Raw genomic sequence first — 14,458 nt, forward strand, 5'->3', positions numbered from 1 at the left:
AGTTAACACTGCTGATCTCTCTCTCTCTCACACACAAACTCTCAAAGATACACACACACACATACTTTCTATCTGCGTTAATTTAATGGAGCCTAACCCGTCTTTTGGCCTTTGTTTGATTTCTTCTCTCTTTTTTTGAACTTGTTGAAAAGCGTCTGTTCAAAGGTACTCTCTTAAGAATGCGTGTGTGTGTGTGTGTGTGTGTGTGTGTGTGTGTGCATGTCATACACACCAAGCACCGGCTGCTGACAGATAGACAGACAAAGGGACACACACACACACACACACACACACACACACACACACACACACACACACACACACACACACACACACACACACACACACACACACACACACACACACACACACACACACACACACACACACACACACACACACACACACACACACACTGTTTATCTTTGCTGTACACAGGGACATGCAGGCTTCAGTCTGTAAGCTGGGAGAGGTGGGTTGGGACGACAAAGGGAGACGAGGAGGAGAGGGCATGGGGGCCGAGCACCCTCGGGGGATAGGGGATGTGAGGGAGAGAGAGAGAGGGTAGAGCGAGGTAGGAAAGGCTGGGTCCTGGTGGTAGCTGTCCATTAACAGATGAACTTGGCCGACGTCCAACTGTTTGATGAGACGGGTGTCAGAGGGTGTGTGTGGGTGGGTGTGGGTGGGTGTGTGTGTGTGTGTGTGTGTGTGTGTGTGTGGGTGTGGGGGCCACACACATGATTACACACATCTTATCTCTCCTGGCTTTGTGTAGTCTGCATATTAACCCACTGTTAGCGCTCGGTGTTAGCTCTTTCCATTTTCATCTCCGAGCATAAACAACGCGTTCTCGCTGCTGAACTGACACTGAAACACTGCAGCTTCAAAATGGGACCGTCCTGCTTCTCCTCCAGCGTCCATTTACAAAATCTCAGCATGAACCTGTGCTTTCATCAAAATATCATAATGTCTCCTTCTCCCAGAGGGTCTCTGGTGGAGCCATGAAGAATATCAGGGCAGTGTGATGGTCATTGTTCACACATCTGACTACTCGACCCTGACAGTGTTAGAAGGGGGTTGTAATCGATGCTATCGATGAAATCTGCTCTTATATGCAGATCTATGTTCAAAGAAATTCTCTCAATGAAGCACATTTGTCATAATAACGGTCGATGCAAAAAATGTGATGAAACAGTGCTACTCTGAATGCAAACAGAAACATGAACTCTTCTCACACAATTAACTTTTTTTTTTTAAATAAAAGGACAACGTCAAGAAATATAAATAATCAGAAATCTAAAGGTTAGACGGTTAGATTTGGGTTAAGGAATACTTGTACTTCATGATGTAACACACCTGTGTATGTCACCTTGTAAAAATAACAAAACAAAAAAAAAAGTCAAATTGCTGGTTTGGTATCAGACAGAAGTTGTATCGAGGATTAAAGAGCCAGATTTGTTTGACCCATCCAATCTGCCTCCCAGCATCCCTTGCAGACTTTAAGGCTCCTCCTATTCTGTTACCTGACTTCACTGCATATCAAAACAACAACCTGCCATTACATAGATCATCCTATCTTGAAGCGCTGGGCACGCTGACCAAGCTGCAGCACTCGTTTGGATCGAGAAAGTGTTGGCATACACACACCTCTCTCTCCATCAGTTACACACACATAGTTCAACAGGACCAGTTCAGAGCGGTTTGCTGGCATGGAAACTCAGCTATGCGGGGTTAAAGAAAGAAAGTAGAGAGAGAGAGAGAGAGAGAAAAATGAGTACAACTACAAAAAAGTTCAAACACTCAGAAACTAAATAAAAAAATTACAGCAGATTCCCACTAATGCCCCTGACCTGCTGAGCCCTCCACTTCAAGAGGCAGAGAATCGCACACAGGGAAAGACAGACAGACAAGGCAGAGAGAAAGCAGGAGGAAGTGAAATATACATATTTTTAACCTTTGTGGAGCTGCTGCTTGTGTAACTGAGCGCGAGTTGACAGTGCAGGAGCACATTTATATTTACAGCAACAGCCAAGGTCAGGAGGTGCAGCAGGATGGAGGGAGGGTTACACACTTTCTGTAAATTTACACTGCTGAGCTGCTGCTGGCTGCTGCTGGTTGCCGAGCAGGTTCTGTGGATTTGATGCCTTGCTTAAGGGCACTTGTGTGTCGGTCTGATTGTAGTACAGTGGGAAAGTGGGAACAGTTGAGTTTCGACTTTGTAGTTTCACCTGTCACGACTTCCATGATTGATGGGATCTTGCTCACTGCTATTCTGAAACAGGTTTTTTTTTTGTCTGTGTTCTGCACTACTTTTGCATCAAGAGTACTTTGATGGTAGATTTTAAAATAACACTTAGAGATGTTCTCCTTATGAATGCTATTTAGACTTCGCAATAGCAATAAACGTACTGGACTTTACTTTGGCATGACTGCATGTTCGCCTCATCTCTGTCATGTTGTACAGGACACACTGTCCTGTACATTAAAGATGGCGGATCAAAGGTCACATGTGGCACTGGAAACATACTGGATATGTACATGTAGGTTAAGTCTTTAAGTAGAACACAGACAGTGTTAGGAAACTGAATACTTTAGTTTTAAACTGATTTATTTAGAGAAAGATGTTTTTCTACTCTTAAAAAAACATCTTCAAGCAATAAAGGTGAGAACTTTAAAGGTTCATTTTCAACATTTGCTAAACCTGACGTGCACCATCTAAACATGTTGGGGGGGGGGTGCTGGACCATACATGCTGAAGATTTATGAAAAGTTTAAAAGAGGTCGTGTCCTGATGTTCAACGTCGATGCATTGCACTCGGGCACGCTGTGTCCCCTCTGTGTTGTTGCACATATTTGTGTAGATTTTTTCCCCTGGACTGTGTAGCCTTCATACAGACCTTGTTGGTTTTGCAATAAAGACAGGAAGTTATGTGGAGATGGCCATTCATGTGTACAGACTTAGTGTTTATATAGGCTTGGTCTCTTCTTTCAAGTGTTTGAGTTCAGCATTCAGTATTTTTTGCTTTGCTGTTTAACTGTACATGCTTATCTCTTTAACCAGGGGTCAGTGGGTTTATACTGTATGTACAGTATGAGTAAGTGTGTGCGCCATATGATAGGGCAGGTGGCATGTGGACTTTATGTTTGCAGTGTACAGTATATGCAATGTGAACTGTGAACTGGACACCACGACCTGCACCTAAAAGCACAGCATGAACACATGCAGTAAACATGGGACAGTTTCCTTATATAACAGGTCATTTATGGGGCCAGGGAAAAGGAAAAGTTCAACTCTGACACAAGATAATAAAACATTATTTCACCAACCTTGTAAGTACTGAAAATGTTTAACGTGAAATCTGACCATATCACTTTGAAGGTTTAAATTCTGTAAGCTATTTTAATCTAAATTACAAGAGTTGATGATATTGGAGCCAAATACTGTTCAGTGAGGAAACATGTTTTTGTTTTTTTTATACATAGTTACATCTACAGACCTTTGAATAAACTCAGTAAGTGGGTTAGTGTGCACATTCCCCGAGATCCCCCTATGGGGCCCAGACCCCAGGTTGGGAACCAATGAATTAATACCATGTTTAAAAGTCTGCAGTAAGTCCATCTATCACTATGCTTTCTATTGTAAAAAAAAAAAAAAGGATTGTATGCGCAGCAGATTGGTACTCAATCAAATCTTAAATTCCTGCACTTTCACAAACGACTTCCCATCATGTCCAGAAAATACATTTATACCTTTTTTTTTCCCATGTTAGAAACAGCTCATGAAGTTCTTAGTTCCTGGAGCAGTAATAACAGTGGACTTCAGTTTCTTGATAAGGCGATTTGCATTAAGGTCTGTCCAAATTTGAAATGCTTATATAATGAGATTGAGAAGAGTGCATGTATTGATGGTTAACATCACTGACCACTGCCACAAAGCCTGTATATGCAAGGCAGTGCACCCTTAATTAAACCCCCCGCACACACACACACACACACACACACACACACACACACACATACGCAGCCCTTAAGGCCTGTCACCAGTGTAACTTACTGCTCCTACCTTTGGCCATATCTCTCCTCAGCCCCCCCTCCTGCAGGCTGTTTGTGGCAGCATTTGCTGCATTAAAAATGCGAGCTTCCTGGCTCGGAGCTACCATATCGGCTACCTTCTTTTCTCCCCGCGCTCTAATCTTATGTAAACACAGAAATCAGCTCCCAGCCCGCTCTGGCAGATGCAGGCCAGTAGCGATGTCCCACTGTGATACATCCCTCTAAAGCCCGGATTAAAAGTTTGCAGGCACCGGGCTTTTTTTTGTGTGGAGGGGAGTTTATGTAGGAGTTGTGGAGGGGGGCAGCTGGTCTCGTGTGTTTATACCTGAGAAAACAGAAAGATGGAACTAAAGTCTCTAGTTTGTTGGAACGCAGATGGTCTAAATGAATGTGGTCAGAATTTGCGAAAACAGAGTGATCATTTGTTCAGGAGGAGCAAATGTTTTGCCATCGGAAAGGAGAAATGAGAAAAAGGAGGGAGAAAGTGCTCAGCTTTAAAAGTATTCCTCCAACAAGTCGAAAAGAGAAAGAGAAAAGTGAAGCAGAGAAACAAGCCTCCCAAAAGAGAGACAGAGATAAAGTGGAACAAAGAGATGGAAAGAAAAGGAGCATGATGTGATGTGACCCATGTCCAGCTCCGTGTACGCATAAAAGCATCTGTCTTCAAAGACATATTTTATGTATGTGTGTGTGTGTGTGTGTGTTTATCTGTGCCTGCTGCTGTCTGTGTGTATCTGTGTCTGTGAATGATCTATGGTTTGTGTTTACCGTGCCATATTTCGGCCTGGCCTGCCGTCAGCGACGTATGAATGATAAATTGCGGATGTCCATCGGATTCACCCGAGCACCTGTGGTCCTTCGCTCCCGCGGACGTGTGGCAGGAGAGCAGAAATAATAAATAAATAAGCAAAGTGAGAGATAAACAAAAAAGGCCTCAGAGAGAAGGCTCAAAGACACAGCCTGACTTTGAAATCTTGATCCGGCTCTTTTTATGAATGTTGCCACTTCTGTCCACCACTGACCCTTTGGACTCGTCATATTTTTGAAATGATTGCATGAGGAGATTTTTGTTCATCTACAGGTCTGAAACTAGAGTCTGGGTAATTTAAAGCTGCAATATGTGTTTGATTGATAAAGTAGCACATTTTTCTCTTACACGATCCCTTCACTTTCTGCCCTTCAAAATGTCAAGAAACAGATTTAGAGCACAGTTTTCTGGAGGGTTTTTCCGCCTGGATAACAATCGCAGACCCATTGATAACGACTTGTCGAATGACTTACACGAATAAATAATTCCAACATGTCAAACTTTGGCAATTAGAACAGGTGAATTTGGGGCTTTTCCCTTTTTCTCTCCTTGCGTTTTCTGTCTCTCTCCTTTCCTCGGTGTCTCGCTCACACCCTCTGTGTCCTGTTAATCTCCTGCTCTAATCACAGAGGAAAGCTCTTGGACACTTAGTCATCAGTTTATCTTCTAACTGCCTCTATCGAGTTCTTTATCTGCAGATAGAGGAGTCTTCCCTCTAAAGAAGCAGGCCATTGTCTGAGGGCTAAATGGACAGTATAGACATGCACTGAGATGAAGTAATCATCGGCAGGAACAAAGGTTTCATAATCCATGAGACTCTTGTTTTACAGTGAGGTGAGGAAATCAGAGGCCGAGTCGTTGCTATGTTGTATCTGTGTCTAATCTTAACACGAGCGTCTCTTTAATGGAGTTGTCTCAGATTGGAAGTATTCTGCTTTAAGGTGATCGCACTCTTTGGCCTTTTGTTCTGTTTGGATGGAGGAATGCAGCAGTGGAGCTGTTCCAGATCGATGCAGGCAAATGTAGAATTAGACCTCTTTAAAGATGATAGTTTTGGGGCCTTTTGTCCTTATTTGATAGGACAGCTGAAGACAGACAGGCCATGTGGGGGAAGACATGCAACAAAGAGTCGCCTCTGTACATACGAGGACCTGCTCTGCCAATGAAGCTAAACCAGCACCCGAGTAACACCTTGCTAAAGTAAGAACACGGTTCTCTGTGCTGCTACATGCAGCAAACTCTGGAAAAAACAGACCTGTTATCTCGCAGAACTCTGGAGCTGCTGGTCCACCTCTGTTTTGAAACGAAGCTTCTTATTTGGTAACCACAAGTTTTTATCAATGCATGGACAGTGGTGGTGTTGTTGTTGTTGATTCATGGAGCAGGATTGGATGAGAAATGAGGACTGTAAGCAGAACAGGACTTATGTGGTTTTGGGTCATACTCTGATTAATTTCTGATGAAGACAGCTCTGTCATTAGCACACAAAAGAACGCACACACACACACACACACACACCTTTGTCCCCTTACACTTTCTTTGTCTGAGCTTCAGCTCCTCCTTCCTGTGTTTTTGTTTGTGTGTTTTTAAATGAAGTATCTGCAGTCTCTGATGTCTGAGTTGTGTTTGCAGAAATAACTTGTCAGCTCTGTCTTTGCCCTTTTGACACATGTCCAGTCCTCTCTCTCTGCATCTGTGTGAGTTTGCTTGTCTGACGTCGCACATGGCTGCACTGTGTTGACCACAGAAGCCTTCAGAGCATCGCAACCCGTCCTCCTCCTCCTCCTCCTCCTCCTCCACCTTTTGGTTTTTGTCTCAATTTCTCCGTGTTGTTTCTCTTCAGTCTCCCTCTATGTCTCACCCCCATTTCCCCCCCCCCTCCCCTCCCCTCCCCTCCCTCTCTTTGCTGTGTTTGTGTTTTCTCGGCCTGCTTGTCTCAGTAACAGTAAATACCCTTGCTACCTGACACAGATCCACCTTTCTACTTGACCGCGCACACAGAGAAGGGCAGCTGTGTGTGTGTGTGCGTGTGAGTGAAACAGTGTATTCTCCAGTGACCCTCTGCCCTCTGGTTTAAAGGACTGAGTGAACACACACACTCGAACACGCTCATACACACTTTCCCCCAAGCAGCCCCATTCTCTGAGATAAAACACAGGTTTAATCTTTGACACTGTGTCCAAACTGGCCTCTTTACAGGTGAGGAGAGCCTCCTGGGGAGTGTGTGCGCCTGCGTGCATGTGTGTGAAACTGTTAGTTTTGGCCTGACCTAAATGTGGAGGACAATAGCCTGGAGGCTGTGTGTGTTTGTGTGTGTGTTTGTGTGTACATACTGTGTACAGTATGTGTTGTTTTTCCTTTGATGCCTCTGTGTGTTGGTGTGTTCCCATTTTTCGGTCTGCCTCCACAATTCCAGGACACGATCTTTTCTTAAATCGTGACCAAACGGTGTCACATATTGACTTGCAGTTGAACTATTCTTCAAGCAGATGCTATCAGTCAACTTTTGTTCAAGTCAATCCATCAAGCTGACTGACCTTTCCTTATTGAACGTTGAGAAACTTGTTCCTCCTAATGATTTCCAGTCATGCAGATAATTCTGGTCTCATATGAAGATCTCCATCTTCCAGAGATTTTTTGACTGGGACTCTAACAAGAGTGACCTGAAGTGTGACTTGGACAAACGCACACAAAAATATATATATTATTTACAATTTATAACTCCACCAGTCATATCTGCTTTTATGTAACTCAAGAGAATGGCAGCATATATATCTTCGTAGTTTGATTATTTGAGGACTCAAGATATAAAGTATTTGAAAAATGCATCCAAACTTCGACACACTGTCTAACCTGCAAACATACACTTTGTGGCGAGATTAGACACATAGTTATTCATTGCAAGTAATCCAGTGTGCGTTCCTTTTTTTTACACATCTGTCTTGTTAAATAAAGTTGCAATGTGTATATTTCCATCATGATCATAAATAGTGTTATAGTTCTGACAAGTTAGGATTTCGGGCATACCACTCCTTGCCACCCCTGTGGACAAATCTGGACAAGTGAACTCACAACTAACTGCTTGGTTTAATACAAGTGAAGAGAAATGAGAAAATATCTGCCTGGGAGGAAATGAGTCATTCGAATGGAGAGTTTGATTGGCCTAATAATACCTGAAATTACACCATAATCTGAATGAATTAAATTGATGATGCCACTGTGTATCTCTGTAACCAATTTTTTTTTCCAAATGTTATAGCAGTTAAACAATAGCCCCTGAAAAAATAAAAACAAGCTCAGTACCCCCCTCTGAGTGAGCTCAATTTGGTCTTTAATAGTAATTCAATCAAAACTCTTTTTAAGCTTTTTTCCAAAGACATTTGGACAGAAATTAACGGTTGATGTGAAATATCTGAGCGCCTGTCTTGGGTTGAACTTGAACGCATGTGTGTGTTTTCATCCCTCGTTTTTATTGTGCATAAACACTTTGGTCTGCAAGATATGCACAGATGCTTTTCGATATAAATTACACAGAATAACTTTACATAAACACCAAATAAAGTAAGTCTAGTTTTCAGTTCTCCTTAAACGCTCACTGTCTCTAGCTCGCCCACACGGTTCACTCTCTCTGCCTCTGTCTGTTCAGTGCTGTCTTTTTGTCGAACTGTTTTCCACACAAATACCACATTAATTTATTTACGATCACCGCATGCAGAGCTCATGTACACCGGGCAAAGTTTGACCTGAGTGCAAGTCAGGTTTTAAAGAAGATCACCTTTTTACAGATTGAGCACAAAGCTGGTTCAGCATGCCTTGCTGTTATTGTCTGACACGGAGAGAAAGTCAGAATTCAAGCGTGAAGTTTTAAATAAATGACTCTCCATGATTCCCTCTGAACAATTCGCATCAGAAAAAAAAAAAGTGGTAGTATTTTGATTTAGAAATGAAAGAACTTGGACTTGATGACAATCGTTAAAAGAAGTTGTGTTCTCAGATTTACTTAGAACTTGATAAGATCAAGAGCTGAGCAGACAAGTTCCTAAGTAGAAAATCAGTCCTGTTGCCCGAATCCTTTCGATAATAGATGTTTAGAAATGGCATTTTGTGCCCCTGGCTTCTATAAAATCCCAGAATACTTGTTTCTATTGCTGCGCTCTGTGATGATGGGGATGTTTCAAATGGAGATATTGACCTTTTAGGAATATTTACCATGTAATGCAATTATGCCACTAATGGATTTGGCCCACTGATCTTTTTATGCACTGTGTCAGCGGGCCAGTAAAACATTGCTGGCTTTATTACAACACAGACACTGTCTCTCTCTCTCTCTCACACACACATATACACACACACGCACGCACGCACGCACACACACACACACACACACACACACACACCATGCAGACCAGTTGGGCCCTGTGCTCATTTGCGTGTGTATGTTCAACATCTATAATCCTCCCTCCCTTGTGCAATCACACACAAGCTGAAACGCACATGCATGCACACACAGCCACAAACACACACGTGCACACCAGACCCCTTGCGAGTGTGTGTCTGCCAAGTCGGAAGGCAGGCTGCCAGAAAAAAAAAAAAAGGGGGCTGTGATTGGGGTGAAGGCTCATCTGCTGGTGTTAGCCAGCTCAAGCCACACACACTCAGGCACAGACACACACACACATTGACCCAGAGCCCACAAAGATTAACAGGGTTAATTAACTCAACATGGCCCCCAACCCGGGCTACAGCAGAGGGCCGGCGGTCTCAGGCCAAGGTTACAGCGGTGCTAGCTGTTAGCGTGTTGAATGCTAATGTTTGTAGCCAGTGGGGTCAAATTGGTGTTGAGCTGGAGTCCACTGGTGCTAATGAGCTACATAAGAAAAAAGCAGTATAATAAAAGTACAGTTAGAGCCTCGACTGACAGGCTAATGAAGTGTCTGATTTTAGCTTTTCACAGATTCATAGACGTGAGAGCAACAGTGGAAAAGACAAATGAATATATATTGATGAATTACAAACACATAGTACATGAATGTTAAGTGTTTAATGACACCAGAGCTAATTACCATCAATATTAATAGACCTTATAAACATTATAAATAAAGTTTGTTCACCTTTGAACCAACGTTATTAGAACCAGAAAAGTAGTGTTTTGAAACGGTTGGCAGGAAATCTTTAATCACCGAGCTGACAGGTAGTGTGAATGGAAATTCTTGTAAACGTAAAACATGAGACTCATGAAAAACTAAACCAATAGTCAAGTCTTTGTTTCAAGCAGTATCATATAATTTGACTGACACTTCTTTCAGTCAGGTACACCCGTAGAAACTTTTTCTTTCACACATCACACTGAAGCCGGGACCTGAAAACTTCAACGTGAGCAATTTGGGGACGTTTAATTCTCTACACACTGCCTTTGTTTTTTCTTCTTTCATTTCAAGCTTAGAGCATCGACAGGGCTGACTGCTAACACCTGTACCCACCCCGACTTTTATCACATGTACTGGTCACTTCCTCTTTTACACTTTTTACTCACATACACACACACACACACACACACACACACACTTGCACACATCTGGCTGCAGCTCTGACAAAAACAGGTAGTGAGAAATGTGACTGGCTGTTGAGGCAAAACGTGTCCGTCTGTGATGGGATTGATTTGGACCTGATTTGTATATGAATGAGTGTATCTGTGTCTGTGCATGTCTGTCTGTAATCTCTTCTGTGTGTGTGAGTCATGGTGGTTTGTGTTGTTGTGCGCCCTAGTCGTCTAGTCTAAATATACCAGCAGAGCATGAGAACGATTCTCTCCATTTCTTTTTTCCGTGGCCACCAGCCCTCTGACACATATTGCCACTTTGTCGCAGCCTTTCACTCCTGATATTACACCATTTGTGAGCGAAAGAGATTTAAATAGGAGCCATTTTAAGGCCAGACTCTGCATTTACACAGCCGTGATGGCCGTCAGGGTTTTTTTTTTTTTTGCAGAGATATGCGAGATGTGCTGCTGCCTTGTTGAGACCTTGAGGCACTTTAAATGGAGAGAAGAGGAAGAAAGGCGATGGTAGGAGGTTATACATGAGCCAGTATCAGCCTGGTGAGAGCGACAGTTTAGGAGAGAACGGTAGAGAAATAGTGAGTGATATGCAGACACACACAGAGACAAAAGAGGAAGGGCAGATGGGAAAGAGAGACGATGAGATGTGTGAAAAGCAACAGTTAGCCTGTCTTCGCTGCATGCCAGTCTGGCCTAAATATGGCGTGCTTTTTTACACTCCCCCCCTCTTAGACCCACACAAAGACTACCCAACTACACGGTGGTTACACAAGTCATGAGTTAAATTTGTCCGTCTTTGTTGTCTCTTAAAAATATTTAACACATGATCAAAGCCATAATAAAAAGCTGAGATCACATCAGGGCTTTGAGTTTTATTGAAGAGGACATCAGCATTGGACTACAACAGTCACAGAGATCTTTCTCCTAAAACTGCTGACTTCCTTGGACATAAAACATATTTGCAAAATGAGCTACAGGCCTGTGTACTTAAGTTATAAGGTATTTAATCTAAATCACCCAGTTCCCCATTAAATAATGTGACGTAAAGCATCAGGGCGAATATACTCCCAACTCATCGTGCACTCTCATCGGTCTTTCAGAAAATGGTGAAACAGGCAACATTAGCCACTTAGACACTCGTGGTTCTGTTAAGTTTAATGATTGTTCTGTTAATTCGAGCTCCGTCTTCTTCTCTCACCTGTCCCGATCTTCCCTGCCATTATATAGCCTTAACAGGCCTGTCAATCATGACGTGACAAACCAATAAAGAACCGGAATAAAAGCACTCTTGGACATAAATCAGCACGACATATAAAAATCACAACAGAATCCGGGTTTATCAAAAACCTCATTTGACATGTATTTAACTTTATGTTTTTGACACGATGTGCCATCTGTTAACATGGAGGAGACGGGGTTTATGACCCAGGCTGCAACCACTCAGGGGGCACTCTAAATATTTTGGCTTCATTCCCAGGTTACTGGTGCTCCGTCCATCTTAATATTTATAGTCTGTGGCAGGAAGTGAGAATGACTGATGACTCCTTAATCTGACATGATTTATGGAATGGTGTACAAAGATATGTCCAGGGATTTTTCTAATCTCGGGCCTGTGATGCCCACCAGTAGTGCGGTAAGGTAGTTTGACTTTTCCGAAGCACCAGGACACATTCGTTCTATACTGAATTGTATTCAGTGTCTTAATGCAGCTGGCTTCACAAAGTTAAAGTGCATCCCACACGTCTCCTGCAAACCACTCTTTTCTTTCTTTTCTTCTCTTTTTCTCTGTGCAAGAAACAAAAAGTGTAGACAGGACTCACAGTGTGGTTACTTTTTTTTTCTTTCTTTTCTTCCTGCACTACTTGAGATAAGCGTCCAGGATATGTTCCTTCAACCCGTATGACCCTGACAGACAGCAGCAAGCCTAATCCCACACACACACACACACACACACACACACACACGCACACACACACACACACGCCCTCAACCCCACTGGCTCTTCCTCCTCCTATAGGTACACGTATAGGGAGGTAAGGGGGGGGGGGTGTTCGGGACACATTTTTTGGCAGTGGTTAGCAGGCAACATACATTATACACTCACACACACACGTATGCAGTGCTGTGTTTCAACTTGATTTACAGGGCTCAGCTGCAGCGAATGGGATAAAGAGAGAGAGGGTGGGAGACGTAGACAGACGCAGGGAGAAACAGATAAAGAGAGAGAGAGAGAGACAAAGAGACAAGGAGTAGTACATTTTACAGCTTGCAGATTTGGAGAAAGAAGACATGTAACTGTTTTAAACAGAAGTGGTGCAGGGTTTAACAGGACCCAGGAGTGGCCTGCCTGGAGGGAGAAGTGCTGCTGTATGTTCAGAAAATATGAATATGTGTTCCTGACACACTACTATACCTCCTCCACATACAAAAGAGACAGTCTCATTAGAGGAAATACAAAGACAATAGTGGCGATTCCATGAAAACTGCAGAATACATATGGTGGTGTTAAGCTGTATGCTAAAACATTGCACGCCATTTTTTTGGATGCACATTTTTTCTTCAGTTGTATTTTGTTTGAGCCGATAAAAAATAAGTTAAGGGCATTAAAGCATAATCTTTTTGGATTTAGTCATTCATGCCAAATGATTTGTTGAAAACGGTCTCTGAAGAGTGCTAACTGTTGTTTTAACCAGTAGAAGACTTCTCACACTTTCACAGTCAGAAGTGTAAAAAAAACAAACAACACACTAATATTGAATTTCAATCCACGTTTTTGATTGCTTATGCTTTTTTGTACGTGTTTATGTGGAGGAGAAATCCTGCAGTGACTTTGCGTGTATATTTATATATTTGTCGTTTTTGGAAAAGAAATGGCTTCTGGAAGGAATGACAAAATCTGTCCAAAAATGAAGCTAACATAATTCACCGTGAAAAAGGTTTGTCTCGAAGGCTGCTGTGCTTCTTTTGTGGAGAGAAGTTCAAATGCAAAGTGCAAGTGAGGTCTGCGGATTATTGAGAGTGATGGATCTTTTCCACAGAAGACATTTTGACATGTGCTAACAGGAAAAGCACAGGTGCAACTCTTCACTTTTATTATAGACTGCATTCCTCTCAGGTGAGCCAGATCCAGGGTCCTGCTGTTGGACATGCTGGCTCACTGCATATTTTATGGAACAGAGTTAATCTTGGTAATTCGTCTAGAAATGCATTTATTTTTTTGTGGAGACAAGTCAAAGACTTAATAAGAAAAGTGCCCACACTGCTGTTTTTGAATATTAAAAATCAATGCTGTGAGAAAACATTTTCTCATGCTCCACTTTATTGGTGCAAAAACAGACACGTTAAACCATCTAAATTGGTTCTGAAAGACTTTTACTGTATTTTTTTTTTTTCGGTCTGGGTGAATTGCTCATTCTCCATAAATCCTAAGACTTGCATCACAAAGCTTGCATGCAGGCTGACGATATTCCTGTGACACAGAGAAAACACTTCTGTCTCACTTTCATCACTTAAAAAGATCATATACTTTTGCGTGAAAAGAGCAGAGACAGGGGTGTCAGATGCCCTTACGATTAAGTCGCACGCTTCTGAGGCTGAAGTCCTCGAAGGAGGCGGCCTTCCATGGCCACTTTACCTGCATGTCCTTTCCTTCTCTCTCTTCCTTCTGTCCTGTTTGTCAAATAAAGGCATAAAGGTGCAAAAATAAATCTTTAAAAAAGAGCACTGACACCAGACAACGATCACGTAGCTTAAGCTCTCCTGTATCTTCCTTTTACATTAACCGTCTATTAAAACAACAGTGCAGTAAAGGTCAGAGATCGTTTATATAACAAGTTAGCATTAAGATTGTGATAAGATGTAAATGTTCACATAAAACAACCAGACCTGGTCATTTTTATCAAACATAAAGATGTTATTCTGGATACTAAAACTTGTAAATAAAAGGCACAGACAATTCCAAGCAGCATGAAGGGGATATTTTATTTTGACGCTGTAGTGAGTAATGCTGTTTTTATGTCCTACTTGATGCCAGAAAGTTC

At 42.3% G+C, this 14,458-nt stretch overlaps 1 protein-coding gene across 2 annotated transcripts in view; it reads left to right on the forward strand.

The window, feature by feature from the left end:
• The window catches only part of LOC306835462 (B-cell lymphoma/leukemia 11A-like), a 52,553-nt gene that overhangs the window by 16,990 nt on the left and 21,105 nt on the right, over window positions 1–14,458 (forward strand). The window lies entirely within an intron of this gene.

Source organism: Symphodus melops, assembly GCF_947650265.1.
Source record: "Symphodus melops genome assembly, chromosome: 15".
In the NCBI taxonomy this organism is placed as follows: Eukaryota; Metazoa; Chordata; class Actinopteri; order Labriformes; family Labridae; genus Symphodus; species Symphodus melops.